This window comes from Sceloporus undulatus, chromosome 3, assembly GCF_019175285.1.
Source record: "Sceloporus undulatus isolate JIND9_A2432 ecotype Alabama chromosome 3, SceUnd_v1.1, whole genome shotgun sequence".
Taxonomy (NCBI): domain Eukaryota; kingdom Metazoa; phylum Chordata; class Lepidosauria; order Squamata; family Phrynosomatidae; genus Sceloporus; species Sceloporus undulatus.
Window position 1 is genome coordinate 24,940,703 of NC_056524.1, and position 19,465 is coordinate 24,960,167.

The window sequence follows — 19,465 nt, forward strand, 5'->3', positions numbered from 1 at the left end:
CAACCCTCTCAAGTGCTCTAAATATAGAAGTGCACAGAGTATCAGTGGATAATGACAATAGCAAGCCTATTTACACTCAATATCCTGGAGATATGGTGCATACCCTGAGGTAAAATTTACCCAGTGATTCTTAGAGAAACGCTGCCTTCCAAACGTGTGCTGTGGAAATTATCAATTTTACTGGCATGCCCTGTGCTATTCAAGGCTGGGAGGAGAAGCCACTTTAAAATGTTAAGTCAAAGGAGCAGGCATCATTGCATACAAGACAGAGGCTTTCAAATAGGTAAGCCCACAGTACATTTGCAGCTTTGGATTTTACAAGGAGATGGGTAGAATGAGTAGCACCTAAAGCCTGTTCTGTCAGTTGGGTGGTGACCCCACTCCAGGCTTTGCTTTCAACTTCAAGGTACTTAACCTATTTGGGTGAATAAGGTTCCTACGGTAGTTTTAAAGTTTGGATTAAAGCTCAGAGCATATTCATAGCTTCACTGATATTATTATTATTATTATTATTATTATTATTATTAACCTTTATTTATGAAGCGCTGTAAATTTACACAGCGCTGTACATACAATCTTTTTAATTAGACGGTTCCCTGCCCTCGGGCTTACAATCTAAAAAGACATGACACAAAAGGAGAAGGGAGTGGTGGAGGGAAAGAGTAAGAGGTCCAGCAGTTCCTCTCTACCTCCGAGGCCTGGACCAAGGCAGATGGACTGGAGGGAGGGCTTGGCTTCATAATGGATGGTTAATCTTCTTCCAGGGAAAATACATACAGTACTCTCAAGTAGGATAATACATATACAGTACATAGCAATACAGGAAATGGTTCGATAAACAGGCACCAAAACAACATCAAATAGTAAGCGACAATTATGCAATGCCTGGGAAGGCTTCTCTGAATGGGATGGTTTTCAACTCCGTTTTGAAGCTGTTTAAAGAAGTGATGGCTCTTGCTTGTGGAACCCAATAGCTGCCACTGGATGACATTTTTATTTTATTTTATTGTACTTCCCACTTTGCATTGGCTTTCTCCCGTGGGCTGGGTTCCAGACAGCTAAAAATAAATTTCTGGATGCTACAATTTCCCTAGACTATACAAACTAGGAATGCTAGAAACTGCCTTATAAAAATCAGATTATTTGTCCAGCTGGCCCAGTGAAGGGCAGGAGAGACCCTCTCACAGCTGCAGGAGTTTACCACATACCATGAAGCTGTGGACAAGTCTACATAGGAACCATCAAATGCAGTGTTCAAACATGAGAGACATTGCAAACTGGGCCAGGCAGAAAAATCAGCAGTAGCAGAACATGTTATAAACCGACCTGGGCATAGAATGCTATTTGGAAACATTGAAATTCTGGACCATGCCAAGAACTACCAGGTCAGAATGCACAGGCAGGACACTGAAACCTACAAACAAATGGACAACTTCAACAAGAAAGAAGAAATGCTGAAAATAAACAAAGTTTGGCTACCACCAAATTCAGATTTCATGAAAAACACCAAAATCAAGACTGAGCACATGCAAATGAAGACCACCCAGGTCAAGGGGTTTCCCCACATACAATGGATTGGTAATTCAATAGACACAAGTCCCCCTTGGATATCTCCTACAACTGACCTCCAGGCTTTGCCATTCAACACAGTATAACACACAAACTAACTTCACCATTAACATGCAAATCACTTCCTCCCAGCCAAGGGTCCCACAAGTATATATACTCCACATACTTTCCATGCCACCACGCTCTTAAGAGGCCAGACATAGGTGCAGGTGAAACATCAGGAATAAATTCTTTCAGAACGTGTCCACATAGTCCAAAAAACCATAGAAAACTATGACTTGGTATTGTTTATTTTGACTGGCAGATAGTTGTTGTTGCTAATTGCTGTCAAATCAACTTTGGTTGTGCTGACTGTATGAATGGGAGACCTCCAAGTCATTCTGCTAGCAACCTGCTAGACCCTGCTCAGGTCTTGCAAGTTCAAGGCTTCCTTGACAGAGTGTTGTTGTTGTTGTGTACCTTCAAGTTGTTTCTGACTTATGATGACCCTAAGGTGAACTTATCATGGGGTTTGTTCAGAGGAGGTTTGCCATTGCCCTCCCCTGAGGCTGAGAGTGTATGAGTTGCCCAAGGTCACCCCAATGGGTTTTATGGCTGAGTTGGGAATTGGACCCAGTCTATCCACCTCTAATATGGCTGTCTTTTTCTCCTACTGGTTCTGCATTAACAAGCGTTTTTTCTCCTAATGTCTTCTCATGATACATCCAAAATATGAGTCTCCTTGTTTCTTTGTTTCCAGAGAGAGTTAATGCTTGATTTGCTCTTGAACTCATTTATCGGTCTTTTTGGCAGTCCATGGTGTCTGCAGCACTCTCCTCTAGCACCCCATTCTCTCTGCCATTTAGGGCTGAGATTATTATCTCCTAATCTACGCTACCTGATCCTTTTAAAAGTGTAGATTCCATGGACTTAAACTGGGACTGTATACATTAGGAGTGGACAAACTGTGACCCATTGACTGCATGGGGTACCCAGCACCTCCAACCGTTTTCACCTTCCTCAGTACTTTGCTCCCCTTCCTGATCCATTGCTTCCATTTCTATGTACATTTTTTGTCTGATTTGTGGGTGTATTTTTGAAAGCTTTTCCTTAGTGCTATAGCATTACACTGATAGTTCAGCCAGCACCGTATGCATTAATACAGGGGAACTATATTGCTAGTATGGAAAAGGGGAAAAATTTAAAGGTTCACTGCCATGTTGCTATAGTGACTGAAACACTATGCTAGAAGATAAGCGGGGAATAGAATGATGGAGAGGATAGGTGTGAGGGACAGGAAAAAGCAAAATTAAAGACAGATGTCCTAAGTCTACAGGCAGCAAATCCTGGGAAAGGCAGGCTATAGTATGTGGAAGCAGTCATAGATAACTCAAGGCAGTTCTAGTCATACATGTATTGTATATTGAGTTCTATGACAATAAAGGGATACACAGTAACAAGGTCTCAGCTGGTCAAAAATCAGTCACAGGAAGTCAAACTAAGCTAAAATACAATTAGATGTATAACTCACCAAGCCAGTATGAAGAATTTGCATGGCACTTTGCAGACAAAATTGCTCAGAACTGCTCCAACTCAGATGCTGTAGATACAGTTCCAGTGGATGTAACCTTGGCTCCTGTGTTATTGGATACTTTTCAATTTAGACAGCTGCAGATATGGACAGGCTCCTTGGAGAGGTAAGAGACTCCATTTACAAGATCTTTGCCCTTCCAGTCTCATTAAACAAGCCAAAGGGGGACTGGCTGAGTGTGTAAAGGGGGCAGTCAATATCCCTTTCAATAAGACAGAATTCTAACTTGCCTGAAAGAGGTAATTGTTAGTCCTTCGTTTAAAAAACCATCCCTGAATCCCTCTATAATGGATAATTATCAACCAGTATCTAACTTGCCATTCTTCTGCTAGATATTGGAATATATGTGGCCTCCCAGCTGTAGGCATTCCTACATTCCTGGATTAAATGGATTATCCATATAAATTTCAATTCAATTAAAGCCCCTGTTATAGAACAAAGACAGCTCTATTATTATTATTATTAGTAGTAGTAGTAGTAGTAGTATCATCATTATTATATCCCACCTTTCTCCCAATATAGGGATTCAAGACAGCAAAGCTCTAGTCACCATAATGGATTACCTATACAGGGAACTGGACAGACGGAGTGTGTCCCTATTGGTTCTGCTGGGCCTCTCAGTGCCTTTCAACTCCATGGTATCCTTCTAGGCTGCTTTACTGAATTGGGACTTGGCAGTACTGTTTTAGAGCAACTCTGTTTTTCACTGGAGGGGTGAAACCAGAAAGAGCCGCTTGGCCATTGGCCTGTAATCCCTCAGGGTTCTGTTTTGTCCCCCATTCTATTTAATATATAGAAGTTGTCCAGAGTTTTGGTGCCATCTATATGTATGAAAACCTTGCCTTATGAGGAACATCTTAGGGAGCTGGGTATGTTTAGCCTGGAGAAGATAAAATTAAGAGGTGACATGATAACCATTTTTAATCTTTGAAGGGATGTCATACGGAGTATGGAGCAATCTTGTTTTCTGTTGCTCCAAAAACAAGGACACAGAATAATGGATTCAAACTGCAGGGAAAGAAATCCCACCATTAGGAAGATCGTCTTGAAGGTAAGAGCTGTTTGACAGTGGGATATGCTGTCAAAAGAATAGGGTTTCTGAGCTGGCTGAGGTGGTCTCTGCAGTGGCGCTGGAGTCCCCTCAGTTTGTTGTACTGGAGACGTCAATATCTGTGCAGAGACTACTCTATCAGGAGCAGCTCTGGACTTCATGTCCACCATGACAACCATGGGGCTGTCCCAAGTAATATCTGGGGCCACCCATGCTTCAGGACACACTCTGGACCTGGTTTTTTTGCTCTGGGCAGGACAACAGTGATCTGGGAGTGGAGGAACTCTCTGTAGTTCCATTGTCATGGACTGATCACTACCTGGTAGAGCTTAGACTCACTGGGAACCCAAACCCTCTGCAAGTGTTTGTATGTGGGGGGGGGGCAATTAAGATGGTCTGTCCATGATGCTTATGGATCCAGATGGATTCCTGATGACTCTTGGGGAGTTTCCTGTTGCCTTGGCAGGTGATCCTGTCAAAGCCCTGACTGATCTCTGGAACAGGGAAATGGCCAGGGCGGTGGACTTGAAGCGTCCTCACACAAAGTGGAGCCATACATGTTCCTATTTCACTAGGGAGGTGGTGGCGATGAAATAAGTGGGACAGAGACTAGAACAATGATGGCAAAAAACTTGAAGTGAGTCCAACTGAACAAAGGCTAGAGGTCATTGGAAGGTCTGCACCATGGTGATGGTGGCAGTGAAGAAATTATACTCACTGCCACCATTGTGTCGGCACAGTGTTGACCAGAAGAGCTGTTCCAAGCAGTCAGGAGCCTTTTACATTCTGGCCCCTAAGAAGAAAACAAAGACCACTCAACACTTCTCTGAAGAATTTGCAAGACACTTTGAAGACGAAGTCGCTCAGATTTGCTCTGACTTGGATGCTGTAGTTGACACAGGTCCAGTGGATGTAATCTTGGTGCCTGCTTGTCCTATATTGTTGGATAAGTTTCAATTTGTGCAACCTGAGGATGTGGACAGGATCTTGGAGAGGTGAGGGCCACCCCCTGCATACTGGATCCTTGACCTTTCTGGTTTCTGAAAGCAGCTAGAGAGGAACTGGCCAAGTGGGTGAAGGGAGTCGTGAATGCTTCACTGCAGCAAGGCAGATTTCCATCCTGCCTAAAGGAGGCTGTGGTGAGGCTGTTGCTGAAAAAGGCCTCCTTGGATCCCACCCTTTTGGATAACTATCAGCCAATCTCTAATATTCCATTCTTAGCAAGGTTCTTGAGTGAGTGGTGGCCTCCCAGCACCAGGGGATTCTGAGGAAATGGATTATCTAGATCCATTTCAGTCTGGCTTCAGACTTGGCTATGGGACAGATACAGCTTTGACCACCTTGATAGATGACCTACTGTACACAGATAACTGGACAGGAGGAATATGTCCCTATTGGTCCTCTTGGATCTCTCTGTGGCTTTTGATACCATTGACTATGGTATCCTTCTGGGCTGCCTCTCTGAGATCGAACTTGGGGGCACTGGTATGCTGTTATGAAGTGGTTCCAGTCTTTGGAGGGGAAAATTCAGATGGTGGTGTTGGGAGACTCCTGTTCAACTCCCTGGCCGTTGGCCTGTGGGATTCCTCAGGGTTCTGTTTTATCCCCCATGTAATTTAACATCTATATGAAACCATTGGGAGAGGTCACCCAGAGTTTGGGGGTGAGGTGTCATCATTATGCAAATGACACCCAACTCTATCTCTCCTTTCATCTGATTCGAAGGAAGCTATCTCTGTACTTAACCAATGTCTGCTGTCAGTACTGGATGAAAGCAAACAAAATGAAACTTAATCCAGATAAAACAGAGTTGGTCTTGGTCAGTCGTAAGGCAGATCAGGGATAGGGACCTTGCCTGTGCTGGATGGGGTTACACTCCCCCTAAAATCTTGGGCTTGCAGTTTGGATGTTCTCCTGGATTCAACTCTTGAGTCTGGATGCCCAGATTTCAGCAGTGGCTAGAAATGCATTTGCACAGCTAAAACTTGTGCACCAGCTGCACCCATTTCCTGAACTGCCAGATTTGGCTATGGTGACACATGCCTTGACTGCATCCCCTTTGGACTAATGTAATGCACTCTATGTGGGGCTGCCTTTGGAAACTGTTTGGAAATTCAGCTGGTCCAGAATGCTGCAGCCAGAATGCTAACTGGAGCCTGTAATAGGGAGCATATAACTTCTTTATTGAAATGGCTTCACTGGCTACTGGTTCATTTCTGGACAAAATTCAAAGTGCTGGTCATCTATGATTCTATGACCTATAAAGCCCTTTATGTCTTAGGTCCAGATTATTTGAAGAACTGTACCTCCCCATATGAACACTAAGATTATCGAGGAAAGGCTTTCTCTTGAGAACACAAGAGAGAGCCTTCTTGGTGGCTGCTCCCACCTTCTGCATGAGGCCCCCTTCCTGCTTGCCTTTCAATGGCAGGCTAAGACGTTTTTATTTAAGCAAGCATTTGAAACATAAAACATGCCACAGTGGCTTTTATATTCAGCATGAGTATTTCTCATGCCTTTTAACTTCTGTTATACTTTAATGTAATTTTATATTGTTTTACATTTTATTGTAATTTTTTTTAAATCTGTGAGCTGCCTTGGATCCCTTCGGGGACATATAAATGAAACAAATAAATAAATACACTGTGTCAGAGTGTCTTGGAGTCTCCTTCTTTGGAGGTTTTTAAACAGTGGCTGAATAGCCATCTGTTGGGAGTGCTTTGGTTATGTATTTCTGAGGGCAGAGGAATGGATGGCCCTTGTGGGCTCTTCCCGCTGTATGATTCTATGATTAAATGAAATATTTCAGGACATGGGAAAGTACCACTTCTTGTAAAAAGAGACAGTAACTGACAGAAATGACCAAGAAATGTACTAAAACAAGGGAAATGTTGTTAGGATCTCAGATGTAAAAGTGATAAGCAGAGCAGTAAAAGTCACCAAGTGATAGACTTGCTCTGTCTGGATGACCTCTCAGCTTCCTTGCCAATTTCATTAAGTGCTTTCAAAACACCTGCTTTCAAAACAATCTCCACAAAATTTGAGGGGAAACAAATTCTAAGAGGGTTATGGGGCAAATATCCAAAACAGTTCAATGAAGACTGGGCATGCTTAGCAGTGGCAGAACCCCAACTGACTCTTTGGAAAGAGATGGAAAATTGGGATAGAGGTAGAATGGAATGGACTATTCTGGATGAAGGGATGGCCAGCACAGTGAACAGGAGCACTCTGGATTTAACATTTTATTGTGAGTCCCAGTTCTCTATCTTCCAATCTCTCTTTGTTTGTGTATAATATATTAGAAGACTGAAAAATAAGTAAGTAGTCCCTCCCACCAGGTTTGTTATAAATGCTGTTGATTTGTACAGATATTTACAATAGTTTACAGTGTGCTCTGGGAACTTTTAGAACTGACTTACTTTCATTTCTCATGTGGCTAGTGTTCATAAAAAGGGGAGAAATGAAAAAAAGAATTACTTGTCTCCATTTGTCCTTGAGGAACTATCTGTGGAGTGGAGATAAAATAAAAGCTAATGGAAAACTGGTGTCCCAGATATGTAATATGGCATTCCATTCTATTTCCCCCTGCAAAGAAATAAAATCTAGCTTCTGACAGTAATTATTAGAATTGTTCCACTCTCTAGCTGAGAAGACAGATAAGTATAGGAAGGTTAAAAAGAAAATACAAGTGTTGCTTGTTCAACACTCTATGCGTGGATTCATTATCTGCCGCAAAGTCTCCTCTGTGTACTGATGCCTTTGGTTGTGAAAAAGGACTTGAACAGCTGTATAGGATGAAATTGAGCAAAGCATTCATCATGCAACACCATTCTTCAAAAATGTGTAGTATAAAAGATGGACAGTGTGGTCTTAAGTATGGCCTAAATCTATTTGCTGGTCCCAAGCTGTAGAAGCCCCATTGAATCAGTTACTGAATGGTAAATCTACACATGTTCAAATCACAATGAATCACTGGATCTCCACTAGTTCACACTAGCAATTGGTTTGAAAACTTTGGTGCATTTACTGGAATTATTCCCCACTGAACTCAGTGGGACATGAGTAGGCATGTATAGCAATAACACATACATTTCTATACCTCTTATCAGTGCACTGAAGCACTCCCTAAGCAATTTACAATGTGGAAGCTAATTGCCCCAACAAGCTGGGTACTCATTTTAGTGACCTCAGAAGGATGTCAGGCTGAGCTGGGATTGAACTCACATCCATTGTGGTTTGTGAGTGAGTGGCTGCAGTACAGGCATTTAACCACTGCACCACCTGGCCTCTGTGCAGATTATACTGTCAGTGTTGGATATAATAACAGCACACAATTGTAGCACTATGATTTCACTTTAAGTGCCAGGTTCCATCCTATGGAATCCTGAAATTTAAAATTTAGGGAGGCATATTTAGACTTCTCAGTCAGTGAATTTGGGTGCCTCACTAGATTACCAACCTTACATTCCATACAAAGTGTCTGTGGCAGTCAAAGTGGAATCACAGTGCTATAATTATATAGTATGAAAGATCCTGATCTCATCTGATTTTGAAAGCTGAGTGGGGTATGACTTACTTAATACTTGGATGGGAGACCAACAGGGGAAACCAGCAATCTCCAGTTAGAGCTACAAAAGAATTCAACTTGGAAACCTGAGGCTCTTTTGTACTACATAGTTATAACTATGTAGCAGGGATTTCTAGTGATTTTGGAGCTTTTGTGTGGGGATGTCCTCCTCCCTTTCCTCCCCAAAGTTCTCCATTTTGCAATGCCTGGTCCTTCTTGGCAGGGGAGAAATGCAGGTTCTAGACAAGGGAGAAGATTGACTGCAACGGGATCAGCCCCTGCATATTCCTCTACACAGAGACACACAATCCACAGACACACATCAGCATCTCAACCCGAAGGCATCCCTCCCATTGGCAAAGAAAACTGGAATGCAGGGGCTTCCCCCCCCCTTCTTCTTCTTCTTCTTCTTCTTCTTCTTCTTGTCCCCCTCAACCCCGCAGTGACACGTGTCTCTCTGGCTGTGTTCAGACATGTACAGAGACACAGCCAAGAGGGGGACATACCAAAGGGAAGGAGGAGTATCCCCCACCCCTAAGGAAAGAAACTCACCCCCTTTTTTGTTTGTACACCCCCATAAAATAAAGGCTTCTGGGATCTCTTAAAACCCACACTCTGTCTGAGGGATGTGTGTTTGTGTGTATGTGTGTGAGTAAAAGAAAAATAGGGACCCCTTGGGTCAATTCACCCCAAAAAACCTCCCCCCACCCCAATCACCATCCATTCATCCAAGCTGCCTTTCTTCTTTTCCTCCACCTCCTCCTCGCCCCATAGAGATCATGGAGGAAGAGGCACATCCTGATCTGGATTCCCAGCCTCTGCTTCAGGAACCCCAAGCCTACAAAGATCTTTCTTGGCTCCAGGGTTGCCATTGGGGCTGGGGAGGTGTGTCTCAAAATGTCCTTCTTCCCTCCCTTCCTCCCTTGCATGATGCCCTTGACGGCAATGGAGAAAGGAACCACACACACACACACACACACACACACACACACACTAAAGACACCCACCTCTCTGCATCATTGTCCATTCCAACATCGCTATTGCCCCCCTCATATATATTGCCCTTCATATATATATATATATATATATATATATATATATATATGGCTGAATTGATGTAGGACATGTCTGGGGAAAAGGAGGATGCTCTGGTCACTCTGGGGCATTAACAGGATTTACACGAATCAGTGTGAAAACCAAATGTGCATTATATCCTCTTTGTCCATAAAGTAGTGAGCCTTCAACATGATATTGGGCTCTGCATTTGAAAATCATTCACATGCTTTTGCGGGATGTAGATGCTTTAATCGTTATCAGGATAGAGGTACATATGGCCTCATGCAATAAACTTCTAAGACTATGTAGAACTAAAAGTGCTACATAAATATTAAGTACAACTGATATTTACAGGGATGTACCAACCACAAGATTACATTCAAAACAGCTTGACCCTCTTTGGGATGAATCGGAGGCCTCCTGATTCAACTCTGGGCCACATCTAAATCTCAATTTAAAATCTTTTGTCCTGAATTCTGTTGGTTAATCCCAACAGAATAGACTCAGTTGTTGAATAGTGAGTCACCATTGATTTAATTGGTCCATTCTGGCCGAACTAACCAATAGGATTAAAGTTGTAATCAACAGTCAACAAATGAAATCAACAAAGGGCTATTTATAGTTTTTGTGGGTTTTTCAGGCCATGTTCTACAAGAGTTTATTCCTGACATTTTATCAGCATCTGTGGCTGGCATCTTCAGAGAATGCTGGCATGGAAGAGAGTGGGGTATATATCTACTGTGTGACCCTGGGTTGGGAGGAGTGATTTCCCTGCTAATCTGTGTATTGTTCTGTTGTTGAATGGCAAGGCCTCAGGGTGGGAGGATATGCAAAGAGGATTAGTGTCTGTTTAATTAGTGATCACTGTCTGCTGAGAATGCATTGTCTTTCCATTTCCTCCTACCCTGAGGCCATTCAATAACAGAACAATACACAGATTAACATGAAAATCACTCGTCCCTACCCAGGATCACACAGTGTGTGTGTGTGTACACACACACATACATACACCTCACTCTCTTCCATGCCAGCATTCTCTGAAGATGCCAGTCACAGATGCTGGTAAAACATCAGGAATAAACTCTTCTAGAACATGATCACATAGCCCGAAAAACCCACAAAAAACTATGGAGGCTGGCCATGAAAGCCTTTGACTTCACAAAATGGTTATTTCTTTTGACACCTCCCCCCCTTCTGCCTGAACCAGATGAAACTTTTCAGGCATAGGGACTCCCTATGAAGTTGAAGAAAATGGTTATAACCTCTCTCTCCCCTCCCTCCCTTCCTCTCTGTGAAGTGCCTTTGAATTTTGATTTTAAAACAAAACAAAAATAGAGAACTACCAATACATTTTTTTTTTGTTTCTTAGTGAGACTGGATGAAACGTGCAGCAGAAGTGGCCAGTGGCTTCTTTGTCTGTGGCATGGTGAATTTGGGGGACAAAATTTGGATTCTAATCTGGATTCACTCCCCACTGATACAGTTGTCACCATCTGCCACACAGGCTCAGGGATACCTATTTATTTATTTATTTATTTGTATCCCACCTCTTCCTATATTGAATCGAGATGGGTATTCCATCGGCATCAGGTAAGTCTACCAGGTTTCAGACCTCTGGTCATCCCCAATGCCTTCTTGGGCTATCCTAGCTGCTATGGAAATAAGTCACAAGAATGTTAACCAGCTATCAGCTTTCACTTTTCAGTCTCCTTACAGAAATCTCATAATTACAGAACTGAGCAGAATTGCCCCTCTCTTATTGTCATTTCAGAACATAATACTTTAAAATGTTATTGCTATCTGCCTTTCCCTCTTCCTTTTCTCCTTGATCATTTATATTCTGCCTTTCTTCCAATACAGGGATTTAAGGTGGCTTAAAAATTATTAAAATCAATACCGATTAAAGAGATGCAAAAACACCAGTAAATGTGTGTGTTATTTTAGAAACAATTAAACAGTCTATAGAATTAAAATTCATTAAATGATTATGAAAGGTCAACAAAATAGTATTCAATTAAAAAAAACAAAACACCTCACTGTCAATTCATAAAAGCCTGATGGAATAGGAGACTCTTCACCTGCTGGGAGAGGCAAAGCCCTGAGGGAGTTTTCCTGGCTTCCCTATGGAGTGAGTTGTAAAGTCTGGGAGAATACTTGCCCCCTTGTTCTGAGACAACAAGCCTGGTGAAAAGAGAGAAGGGACTATCCTGAAAACCATAGATCAAGGACAGGTTATTATTATTGTTAACCTTTATTTATGAAGCGCTGTAAATTTACACAGCGCTGTACATACAATGCTCTTGTATGGCTGCTACAACACTAAAGAAATAAAGCTGTTCAACACCACTTTAACTTCCATGGCTCAGTGCTATGGAATTCTAGGATTTGTAGTTTGGTAAGTGCTCTGACAGGAAGGCTAAATATCTCATAAAACTACAAATCCCAGAATTCCATAGCACTGAGCCATGGAAGTTAAAGAGGTATCAAACTGCTTTATTTCTGCAACGCAGCAGCAGCAGGCTTTGAGCAATTGACTATTCCTAAAGAAAGGGCTTTTAATGGATGAGCATTGTCCTTTTTATATCGGTGTACTTTTAAATGGTAATTAACTCAATTGTGTTGCAATATTATAATCTGTATACTTGTATTTTTAATCTTTTTTGGTTTTATCTATACAATTTATTTATTTATTTATTTTTGCCCGATCATCTTGTCAGCCCCTTGAGTCACAGTCTGGGCAGAAAGATGGCATGCACAGCAAATAAATAATCTCTGAGGAGAAGAACTAACAAGGGACCTCAAAAAGTCATTTATACCAACCCCAAATCCCTAGCACTATTATTCTGAGTGCTAAGAAATCATGTACACAGTCATCTTGAGTACATTACAGTGCACCTTAATTTTTAATCCATAAAAATCCATCTCTTAATTTTAAGGGGAAATGGATGAGGATAGACTGCATCAGTCCACAAGGGGGATTGCTCTGCATTTGCTTTTCTTTTAGTCTGCCTTCTAAAGCATCTGGTGAAGGTGTTGGCTCTGGTAGGAGACATATAAGCTACCAAGACCACTGGCCTGACTAAGCAATGCATAAATTGAGATACACTCCTCAACACATTCATTCGGTATCTTTGTTGCAGAAAATGCCTGTACCTTTGCATTGCATGCACACAATAACCACTTTGGTATTAAGTCCTCTTTTGAAAGTAAAGCATTTAATTAATAATCCTTCTTTTATTTGTTTATCATGGACAACCAGCTTGAATGTACGCTGCCAGCATATTCCCTCAGCACTAACCATCCTATGTGCTAAAGAAAACTGTGAAATCCTGTGGACAAAACACAGAGGCAATTGCACCATTAATGTCCATATCGCAACAGGCCTTGTGCAAGCAGAATGGATTAAGGATGCATGGTTATATCCCCCACTCCTCTGACCTGAATTGCCTTTGCTTTAAAAAACAAACAAACAAACAAACAAAAACCCTGGCCTAATATGCTTATTTAAAAGCTTTGAATCCCCCAATGGATTCCCAGAGACATTTTAGACACAGCATTACATTTTGAAAACATTCAGATTCCATTATGCTTTATGTAGTGCTCCAGTGGGAAAGTAAAAATGAATAGAATAATTTTCAAAATGGGATGAGCAATAAACACCATATGATCAGTTGACACTCTGTGGTATTTCTGGTGGATCTTTTGCCCATTCCTAGTACTTCACAGAGCTTGAAAGGAACTTTGTTGTTGTTAACCACTCTTGAGACTCCCTTGACTCATGGTAATCCTGTGCATGGGACACCTCCAAGCCCCCCTGCCCTCCACTGCTCTGCTTAGATCTTGTAGTTCCAGGCCTGTGACCTCCATAATTGAGTCTATCCATCTGACATGCAGTTTTCTTTTCTTTCTACTCCCCTCTGCCTTGCCTAGCATTATTGTCTTTTCTAATGAGTCATGCCATCTCATAATATAGCCAAAGTATTAGATCCTCAATTTGATTATCTTGGCTTCCAGAGAGATTTCAGTCTTGATTTGTTCTAGGAACCATTTGTTTGTCTTTTTGGCTGTCCACACCATCCTCGGCACTCTTCTCCACTACCCCATCTCAAATGAGTTGATTTTTTAAAATCCGCTTTCTTCACTGTTCAATTTCACATCTGTGCATGGTGATGGGGAATACAATGGGATTGGACAATTTTGATTTTAATGCTCAGCTGTATATCTTTGGAAGGATCTACTTACATATTATATAAATCAATTCCTTTTTGTAATACCATGCTATAACATAAATGAGCCTCTGCCTGCATAGCCAGAGGTAAGCAGGGCATGGATCTTCATGTTTACTCTGAGTAAGCAAAAATTGAGCACTCTGCAGAACTTTCAAAATAGTAACTGAAAGCCTCAGAAGTAAGCATGTCACACCTCTGCGTGCCTACTCAAAAGCAAGGATAAACTTTAGATACAAACAAGTCTGTAATTGAAAAAATGAGCCTTTTGTAGTGTTTAACATGAGATAGCATTTATCTTTGATTCAGCTCCCGGTTAGAGGTGAAAGCTTTTTCCAGGTGGGTGAACAGATGGGGCTGGATGGGGAATTTTTATATAAAGCTTGGGGTAAAATTTAATGACAGCTACCAGGATCCTCCAGCTCATGTGAGATTCTGGGATTTGCAATCTAGAAAGTAATTTTTCCAAGCTCTGTCCCAATGGGACATAGTTAGTTTCTACCTGATGAAAACGTTTCCGTCAGGAGTCTTTCTCAGCCCATCCTGGAGATGCCAGGGAATGAAGCTGGGAGTAAACCCTCTGCATTCAAAGCATGTGCACAGTCACTGAGCAACAACCCTTCTCTGATTGAGGATCACTTTCTCTTGTAATACCATATCTGCCTCTTTTGTTGTTTCCTGCATCTCCTTGTTCTCTCAGACTCATTAAAAGAGACGTTAATTTACCTGCACTGAAGACTAATGTTTTCTCGTGAAATTCTGCAATGATTGCATCTGCTCCAGAAGGCTGTAGTACTGACATTTGCATAACTTCTTTAATCTACTTGTGCTTTAGTTATTTCTGTAGTTATTGGGCCCACTCTGTCATTACCTCAGGTTTGAAATTTATTTATTTATTTATTTATTTATTTGCGTACTTATACCCCGCCCTTCAGCCCTAAAAGCTATCAAAGCAGCTGTTGTGTGTGTGGTTTGTTTTTTTCATAGATGCCCTCTGCAGTCTTTGAACCAGAACTAGGTCAAACCCCATTCCTAAGAGAGTGTTGTGTCTCAACCCCCCAATTTAGTTTCTATGATCTCTGCCAGAATTTAACAATGCAATTTTGTACCTGCCTGCTCAGAAGTAAACCCCACTGTGTTCAACAGGACTTGTTCCCAGGTAAGTCACTCCCAGGCAAGTGTGTAATTTGGTCTCAAATGGTATTTTTAAAGCTTAGTTTTTGGATCTATATATGTGGCTTCCATTGCTAAACCTGTCATCTGTAGGATTTGGATTAAATATCATGGTGCCAGCATTGATTTGAAGAGATAGCAACATTTCACGGGCACCAATGAAGGAATGCCCTGTTGTGGCTCTAGAAACATACTTCTATTCCAGCCACCCAGTTTTGTATTTGCAACTTGTCACCCTCTGTTGCAACTTCTGGGGCTGGCATGGAATTATCAAGCAAGGTTGCAAGAATTTATACATGGAAAGAAGCTGAGCAGGGAGTAGAAAGGCCCAGAGGATATTTTGACAGCATTACAATGAGCAATTTTGGTTTCTTTACACACAGGCATACACACACACTTCTAGCTGCCACTACCATCACAATTCCCCTGCATTAGTACAGATGCATGCATGAAACAGAAGAAGACAACAAAAAAGGTAGAACAAGAGATCCTTGCTACAATATCAGTGAGATAAAAGGGAATTTCAAACCAAAGGTAGGGATAAATAATAAATAAATAAATAAATTGTTTATTTATAGCCCGCCTTTCCTTGAGATCAAGGCGGGTTACAACATCTTGGGAACAGCAAACGATAAATATACACACTACAATGTACAATTCAAACATTAAAAACAAAAGTTGTGATTAGCAGAGGAACATAATACATGACCAAGATACAATAAAGAAATGATGGAAGCAGTATGCAGAAGAGGCAGAAGGGTTAACAACACATGGAATGAAGAAGCATATGAAGATGAACCCCAAATCTGGAAAGTGACGTGAATGATGCACTAAGAGAAATTAATCGGAATAAATCATCAGGAACTTATGACATACTAATAGAGCTACTACAGTTAACAGATACAGATTCAACTTTAGTTCTAACTAAAATCTGTCAACAAATATGGAAAACGAAACAATGGCACATGGATTGAAAATGATCAACATATATATCCCTATCCCCCAAAAGGGGCCACAAAAGATTACAGTAACTATGGTCCAGTACAGACCGCCCAAAAAAGGCCAGTGCCTAGTTTTCCGCCGGGGGTAAAATGCAGTGGACAAACTGTGTGGTTTCCCGCTGGCGGAAAAAGAACCCACAAAAAGCAGGTTCTTTTTGCGGCACGATACTGATGCTGAAGTGAGCCAATGGCGCACTCACAATGTCAGTATCGCACTGTGACATGTGGACGCTAAGTGTCAATCACATCAAAATGGCGGTGCCCATCTGTACAGGGCATCGCCATTTTGACGTACAGAATACGTGCTAGGGTTGTGGGGCATCTGTAAGCAAGGCCTCGAGGCAACCCTAGCACATCATCAAGACGTGCATCGAGGCCCGTCTTTACCAGGCCAATAGGATCATTGTATGGATTTCCCACACAAGCAAAGTTATGCTCAAAATTCTACAGCATAGGCTCTTGCCATATATGAAGAGAAAAATTCCAGAGGTGAAAGCTGGGTTCAGGCAGGGACAAGGCACTAGAGATCATATTGTACAGATACAATAGATAATGGAGCACACCAGAAATCCCAGAAGAGAATCAGCATGTGCTTTATAGACTATTCCAAAGATTTGACTGTACAGTTCATGAAAAAAAACTATTTATGATTGCTCTTTGATAACTGGGTGTTACAATACATTTGATTGTCCTGGTGCACAATCTATACTAAGGACAAGAAGCTACTAAAATAGGGAGAAACAGTGTGGTTCCCAGTTGGAAAGAGAGTCAGACAAGGATGTATTTTATCACCCTATTTAGTCAATTTATATGCAGAAAATATACGTAAAACAGCCTTAGACTCAGAGGAAGGAGTGAAGATTGGAGGAAACAACATCAACAGATAACACAGATGACACCATAATACTAGCATAAAATGACAAAGTCATGGAACAATTGCTAAGGAAAGTCAAACAAGAAAGTACCAAGGCAGGTTTACAGTTGAACATTAAGAAACCTGAAATAATGACCATGGACGATCTACACAAATTAAATACAGATGATGTGGAAATTGAAATAGTTAAAGATTCCCATATCTTGGATCAATATTAATTAGAATGGAAATTGCAGTCAAGAAATCAGGAAAAGATTAGGACTGGGAAGGGCAGCTTTGAAAGAACTAGATAAGATCCTAAAATGTAAAGTTATATTACTGGACACTAAAGTGAGGATTGTTCAAATCATTGTATTTCCTGTTACCATTTATGAGTGTGAGAGTTGGATGGTGAAGAAATCTGACAGAAAGAAAATCAACTCATTTCAGATATGGCGCTGGACAAGAATTCTGTGAATACCATGGACAGCTAGAAAGACAAACAAATGGGTCCTGAAACAAATCAGATCTGCACTGTCCCTGAAAGTCAGAATGATGAAATTGAGGTTGTTATAGTTTGGGCACATAATAAGAAGACATGAATTATTAGAAAAGATGATAATGCTTGGAAAGATAGAAAGCAGTAAGGAACAAGGAAGATCACACACCAAATGAATAGACTCAATCAAAGAGGACATGGCCATAAGTTTTCAGGAACTGAGCAGGGCAGTCAAAGGTAGATGCTTCATTCATAGGGTCAGCAGAGGTCAAAGTCGACTTGAGGTCAGTTAATAGCAACAATAATGCAAACTGCCTATTGTATTCATGTTTTTTGTTCCTTAAAACCGAATCCTTAAGTAAAGGAGAAATGTTCTGGAAAACCTAAAAGAGATAGGAAAACAATTTTTTGTTTTGTTTCGTTTTCCTTATCTGGGAACAGAAGAAGTGAGAAGCAGCCAGGTTGGTAGAATTCAAGTCAGTTCAAAACCATGGATAACACACATCAGGAGAAGATGGTTGATTTTGTTGTTGTTTTGCTCATACCTCTCCTTAACGTGCTATATTTCTATGTGCAGGTGCATTTTTGTATGGAAGACTATACTATAACTTTCTCTCATGCAAACTGCAAGATAGGTCAGAGACAGGTTTATTCTTGCAATGAGAACCACAGCTTATTCATAATCAAGGGAAGGGTTAGGTGGGCATAATCTATGCCCTAATGTGCTAAATTTCTGTCTGCAGGGGCATTTTTGTGTGGGTATTCAATCGTGTGCTCTTTCCCCCATGTGAACTGAAGGGACACAGCCCAGAAACATGTTTACTAAGACAGTGAAATATAAACTGTAGGCCCACACAAAATTTATGTAATAGTCTATCAAGTAAATATCATCTTGGCAGGTAGGAGATACTGCACTGTGAACTCATTCTTAATCGCCTTCTAGGAAAAGCTAAATATAGTACAGTAAGTACAAGTTTTCTGCATTCACTTCTTTTCTGCCTTATTTGTAATGTTTCTTCACCTGAATTAATGATTTTTTTACTGCTTCTTATTCTTTCTTTCTTCAGGAATATCAGACCAAGTATTTTGTTTCTATTATTATCTCTCACTCTTGTTCACAGTCTCTGTATATATCTGTTTATCTTAGATAATATTTTATTAGTTTAATCTGAATGATTAATAGTCCCAAAATAGCATTTATTCTCTTTTAAAACAATTCAGAATCACTACATCTCATTAGGAGTTTTTAAATGCATATAATAAATTATCTGAGTGCTGGCCTATGACTGTAGACCAGGGTTCGACTCCCCGCTCAGCCATGAAGCCCACTGGGTGACTTTGGGCAAGTCAATGCTCTCAACCTCAGTGGAAGGCAATGGCAAATCTTTTCATATTATTTAAAGGCTCTTGGAGTGGCTTACAAATTGATAATTACACATTTCCCTGCCCTGCCCTGCTTACAATCTAAAAAAGACATGAAACAAAAGGAGAAGGGAATGGCAGTGGGAAGGGGATAAAGTCAAGGAGCCCTGGTGGCGCAGTGGTTAAATGCCTGTACTGCAGCCATTCACTCAAAACCACAAGGTTGCGAGTTCAAGACCAGCAAAAGGGCCCAAGCTCGACTCAGGCTTGCTTCCTTCTGAGGTCGCTAAAATGAGTACCCAGACTGTTGGGGGCAAATTAGCTTACTTGCTGTTCACCGCTATGATCTTTGGAATAGCGGTATATAAATAAAACAAATTATTATTAATTAAATTAAGCAGATACTGCCAGTTATTCTCTCTGGGTGGTGGCAGTTGGAATGGAGGGAGGGCCTTTCATCTGATTCTGGGCCCAGGCATGTTGGAGCTGTGCCTATCAGTTCTTCTCTCCCTTTAGGGCCAGGGTGGTGGCATATACC